This window comes from Tupaia chinensis, unplaced genomic scaffold (assembly GCF_000334495.1).
Source record: "Tupaia chinensis unplaced genomic scaffold, TupChi_1.0 Scaffold000048_1, whole genome shotgun sequence".
NCBI lineage: Eukaryota > Metazoa > Chordata > Mammalia > Scandentia > Tupaiidae > Tupaia > Tupaia belangeri.
Window position 1 is genome coordinate 3498837 of NW_006159506.1, and position 6367 is coordinate 3505203.

General features: G+C 40.4%; 1 pseudogene; it reads left to right on the top strand.

Moving 5' to 3' along the window:
- The window catches only part of LOC102470213 (SRA stem-loop-interacting RNA-binding protein, mitochondrial pseudogene), a 21504-nt pseudogene extending 16734 nt beyond the window's left edge, over positions 1–4770 (top strand).
- The last annotated feature ends 1597 nt before the right edge of the window (positions 4771–6367 follow it).

Consider the following 6367-nt stretch of genomic DNA (forward strand, 5'->3'; position numbering starts at 1 on the left):
GAACCGCGGTCGACTACGTGGGAGTCCAGCGACATAGCCATTACGCTAACTGCTGGTTCCCAGTGCCCAAAAATCTTTAAAAACAGTTGTACTGGGACCAGCAGTTGGCATAATGGTTATGTCACTGGACTCCCATGTAGTCTACTGCGGTTCAAGTCCTGGACCTGGTGGCTTAAACTCATGCCAGGGGGGGGTGCGTGCATGCCCAAGATTCTGAGAGGAGAATGGAGGTGAAGGGATTGTGGTGTGGCCATCACCCCTGGGGGGGGGGATTTCTCGCTTTCTGTCTCTCTGTCTTTCTGGCGAGTGCACATGCCCTATAGCAAAAACCTCTCCAAAAAAAAAAAAAACAAAAAACTGTTGTACTGCCTCACTTTGATATCACATTGAAAATCAGTAACATAGGTGTAAGTATCATACCAACCATGAAGAATCACTATCTTATCACAGTTTGAGATATGGATAACGCAGTTCTTCTAGTGACAGGGACACGGATTATTCCTCCTTAAGCAACAGTGTTTACAACTGGTCTTCTCACCTAGTTATTAGAAAGCATAGATCAGAACTATGGAAAGATGCCTTGTTAACCACACAACCCACTCTAAGCTCCATTGGTAAAGAAAACCAACACCCATAGGAGCAAGGAGGGCATGTGCAGATAACCAAAGGTCCCGTTTTAGGCAAGCTGGTTCATTCTGGCCTCACTCCTCCAGGAAAGTGGGGGAGAGAAGTGAAATGAAAAGAGCCAGTTTCCTGAACTGCCCAGACATTTGCTCACTTATCAAGAGGGACAACAGCAATAAGGCTTCCCAACTCTAAGGCCAAGATGCACAAAAGGTGCTGGTTGGTCCTAGCGTTCTTCATGCTGAGGCCACATAAGAGACCTGGGTTCGATTCCCAGCCCACCCTAAAAGCCAGACACAATGACACACACCTATAGTCCCAGCTACTCAGGCCAAAAAATTTTAAATATAAGAGAGAAAGGAAAACAAATTCTCCAAGAGGGTGGGGAGAACAGGTCCCTTTGGCATCACGTCCCCAGGAGGCATGGAGGTTCTGAAGTTACTGCATTCCTCAGAAAGGAGTTGAGAACTGTGAGTCATCTCAGCCATCCCAAACCAACTGCCTCCAAGTGAACAAAAAGGGCCAAGAAGAAATTCAAAAAATTCTAAAATACAAAACAATTCCAATTCAGCAGTGGCGAAATCTGTTGTCTTCCAAAGTCTTTCTAAAGCAAAGGCAGCTTTGTAGGGAAGACATGGCTATCGTAAACAAGATGGTTTTTCTTTTAAATTCTTGATTCTGTAGTCAGAGAAAGGTTGCAAATAGCACAGGCTACAATACATCCTTGGTAATTGCATAAAGTAAACAGCAGCAAACAGCTCACCGAGTCATAAGACCACTCTACCCTATGTAGTTACCATGGAATAATCACCACTGGTTTGATAGAAGTGTTAGTTTTTTATTACTTATTTAAATTTTATTTATTTATTTATTTATTTATTTTAATTTGATGAGAGAGAGAGACAGAGACAGAGAAGGTGAGAAAGCAAGCCACCAGATCCAGGACTTGAACCATGGTCAGCCATGTAGGAGTGTCCAGCACCTTAACCACCACACCATCTGCTGGGCCCAAAGTGTTACTTTTTAATAAATAGAGAGTATTTTAACTAGTATAAATACGATTAGATATAATTAATGAAGCAAGTAGTGGATATAAACGCTTTTTAGCTTATAATTGTACAGAAGCCTCTTAAAAAGTTTTATTTGGGGCCAGCAGGTGGTGTGGTGTCGATACTGGTCAACCACAGTTTGAGTTTCAGATCCAACAGCTTGAAAATCATGCCAGGCATTCCCTAGCTACTGAGAACTAGTGATTTCAGGGAAAAAAAGAGAAATGAAGATTTTCTACCGATAATTCAGCCTCCAGCCCCCAAAGTAGTGTGGCAGGGAGCCCCTTCAAACTTCTCTCTGTCTCTGTCTCTCTCTGCCTCTCTCTCTGTCTTCTTATTTTTTTGGTAAGTTTTCCTTTAAAAAATTTTTAAGGTAAAATATTCTTCTGGCTTTCAGACCTCTTTTATTGTGCTAATAATCCCCTACCCCCTCCTCTCCAGAGAGGCAAGGAGCAGGCCTTCAGAAGACACCTCCATGGCTACTGAGAACTAGTCATTTTATGCAGTGCGCATGTGTGCCACACGATTTTTTATTTTTGCTTTTTTTAAAAAAATAAATTTATTAGGGGAACAGCAGTGGTGCAGTGGTTAAGGTGCTGGACACTCCCACATGGCCGACCATGGTTTGAGTCCCAGACCTGGTGGCATGCTTTCTCACTTTCCCTCTCTCTCTCTCTCTGTGTCTCTCTCTGTTCAAATTAAAATAAATAAATGAATAAATGAAATTAAATAAATAAATTTATTATTTTTTCTTTTTTCCTTCTTCTCCTCTCTCTTTTTTTCCCCTTTCTCTCTCTGTTTCCTTTTTCTTTTATCTCATCATTCTGCCCCTCGATCTCCATTCAATGTGTTTCTAGACGGATCTAAGGGAACCATAGCCAAACATCCAAATACTATTAGGGTTAACATATTCCTCAATACCCACTGAATCTGTTGCATAAAAAGATAAAAACAGAATGGCAAAGAGATTCCAGATCACCTCTTTCTGCATGCTCCTGAATGCTCAGATTAAACTTCAAGGAGGTGAAGAAATTCTTGCAAGATCTAAAAGAGGAAATACACACTATAAAAAAGAATCAAATGGACCAGTTGTAGATGAAGGCTATAATACAAGACGTCAAAATCTCCCTTGAAAGTATTAAAAGCAGACTAGATTATACATACAATCAAATCTCAGATGTAGAAGTTAAAATTGCTGGACTAGAAAAATCCACTACAAAGACAGAAAATTGCCTCCAAAATGAGAATAATATATGAGAAATACTAGATACCATCAAACGTCCAAACATCTGGATAATTGGTATCCCAGAAGGCGAAGAGACTCATAAGGGCTTTGATAATCTATTCATGAAATCCTGCAAGAAACCTTTCCAAACCTAGAGAGGTACTCAAAGATACAAAGATATAAAGATACTCAAAGTCTCAAGAACAATTCTCCAGGACGCATTATAGCCAGATTGACCAAAACCACAGACAAAGATAAGATACTAAGACTGGCAAGAGTAAAATGGCAAGTTACCTACAAAGGATATCCCATCAGGCTAATAGCAGACCTTTCATCAGAAACAATGTGAGCGAGGAAAGAATGGGAAAATATATTTGAAGTGTTAAGGGAAAAGCACTTTCAACCAAGAATGCTATACCTGGCAAGATTATCCTTCATATGGGAAGAAAAGACAAGAACATTCTCAGATCAACAAAACCTGAAAGAATTTACCAGCACCAGATCAGATCTCCAAGAAGTTCTCAAAGGAGTGCTATACCAGAAAAATAAAATACAGACACACAGAAATAAGAATTCAAAAACTAAGAAAATGCCCAACTTAATCATAGGGACAAATCTAGTTGAATATTATATCCCATAATTTAATTGGGAAGATCGGACCACAACAGAGGAAAGATTAAGTACTTGAGACTGAACTGATGAAATAGCATTCTATGACTTTTGACTAAAACATTGCTGATTTTCTTCTAAGCTTTGTTTTCCAATTTTAAGGATTTTTGTCCTGTCTTGAGCTGTCGATACGTTCATGTACATACTATTTGAACAGAATCTTAACCTGTTCCCTGGCTTTAAGTTTTAAGCAAAGTTCCTTAGCATTTCCGTGACTTCTTAAAACTAAAACTGCTTTCCTTGGGACCAGCAGTTAGCATAATGGCTATGTTGCTGAACTCCCACGTAGTCAACTGTGGTTCGAGTCCCGGACCCGGTGGCTTAAACTCACGCCAGATGTGTGTGCGTGCGTGCCCAAGATCCTGAGAGGAGAATGAAGGAGAAGGGATTGCGGCATGGCCATCCCCCCTGGGGGGTGATTTCTCACTTTCTGTCTCTTTTTTCTCTCTCTGTCTCTCTAGAAAGCGCACACGCCCTATAGGAAAAAAACTCTCAAAAAGAACAAAACTAAAACTACTTTTCTTGAAATTAAAAAATATATTAAAAATACCTATTTAATGACTATAGTAAGCTATATAGCATCAGCTAGGTGCTACCTTATAGTATATTTATTCTACTCAGAGTTTCACAACTAAAGTCAGACAGTATTCACAGATATGTACATACCAGCTGAGCTTGCTATTGAAAGTAGTTAGATTATTTAAGAACTTTTGTGAGTCAATAAAATGTGGGGGGTAAAGGAATGAAAACAACTGTAGACACCAGAGATAGTGTGAGAGGAGGATGGGAAATGGCAGGGGGTCAAAAATAGGGCTAGAAGTTTGAAAATGGTGGCCTTGGCAGTAAGGGCAACCGTGGTGTTGTGAACAGGTATTAGTCATCCCATTGCTTTTGTCAGAAAAATTCCTTGGACCACAGCAGCAAGTGAGCTGAGAGAACACTGCACAGTTTGGCCATATACGAAAGTGCACTGTACCTTTTAATAAAGAGACTGATTTTCACAAAGGTATGGGTTGGATTCATTGTTCTTCAGAAGAAGAACTTCAGAATGCACTACAACAGGAAAATCATATTATTGATTGCATAAATCATATTATTATATGTCCCCAAGATCCCAGGAGGAGAATGGAATGCATCACGACCATACCCCCTCCACGTCCAAGCTCAAAAACCAAAAGTTTTTCAAGGGAATCAAACATCTGATGAAGAGAAAGATTTCTGAGACTGTTATTGCCCATTAAAGTAAACATAACAAAAAAGAAAAAAAAGAAATGGGGTAAAAATATATATACATATATAAATATGTGTATGTATATATGAAACAAGAAATGGAAAAATTATTGACAATAACATGCATAATTAAGCCACTATGCAGTAGATTCTGGATGGGAAATTACATTTTATATGCTGTGACAATGCTCAGGGAATGAATGTAAATTAATCAATTAAAAAAATGTTTCAGAAAAAAAAAGGTCATGGAAATATGTGTAATGGAAAAACTATGTATGAATTTCAAAAAGTTTTTGTACCAAAATACGGTCATACTGTAATTGTAAAAAAAGAAAGAAAAGAAGAGAAGGGAAGAGAAAAGAAAAGAAAAGAAAAGGAAAGAAAAGAAAAGAAAATCATGCCAGGCTGGGGGCAGCAGGTCGTGTGGTGGTTAAGTGTGAGAGGCTGCGCACCAGCAAATATCACCGGTTTCTCAGAGAGCAAACAATTACACAATGACAAAGGCCATGATTGGCTCCCCTTCAAAACCTCACCTTCAAAACCATACTCTGATTGGCCACTTCCCATAGCAAATTGTGAGCTTAGAATCCCTCAGATTTGCATATCCGGCACCTCATGATTGGTCCACAAAAGCAACCAATCATAACCCACCTTCTACAATCCTTCATTAGCATATAGGACAACCAATCACTGCCCACCAACATGTATATAACCATGATCCCTGGCCTACAATTGCCAGATGACCCTGAAGACCCTGAAGAGTTGTAACACTGTGTCATCTCCATGCTGCCCACAATAAACGAACGACCCTGAAGAGTTATAACACTGTGTCGTTCATCCCGTCTCTCACTCCTTCCCTCAGGAAACCTGTCGACTGTCCCCCGGGTCAGGACACGTGGTGCCCGAACAGAGACCTGAGTATGAAGGATCCAGTGAAGAGCACCCGAGAAAGGGACGGTAGAGAATTGTCCTGAGCACCAAAATAAAGAGAAAGGCCGCGGCGGAAAACAGGAGGGGACGGCAGAGAATCGTCCCAAGAAAGGATGGCAGAGAATCATCCCGAGAAAGGAAGGCAGAGAATTGTCCAGAAAAGGACAGCAGAGAATCGTCCAGAAGGGGAAGACAGAGAATCGTCCAGGGACGGCAGAGAATTGTCCCAAGAAAGGCCGCAGAGGAGGATGGCATAGAATCGTTCCAGTAAGTAACAAAAGTCGCTTACTCATAAGTAATAAGGGTAATAATGGGACAAGGGCTTAGTCAGCACGAACTATTCATTCAGGGCTTAAAAGAAACCCGTGCCACTATGGTCGATCTAACCAAGGATTCTAAAATTGAAAAAGAACTGGGAGAGGATCTTATTTCCCTAGATGGTGAGGAAGAAGTTAAAAGCCCTGAAGGCAAGACAAAACCCCAAAAATCCAAAAAACTAAAAAATAAAAACAACCTTAAGGCTCTGTAAGAGCCAAAGAAAAATGAGTCATCAAGTAGTTCAGAGGAGGAAATCCTAGAAGCCAAGGCTGAATGGTCGCCCTTCAAAAAACGGCCACCACCCTATAACACTACCACCTCA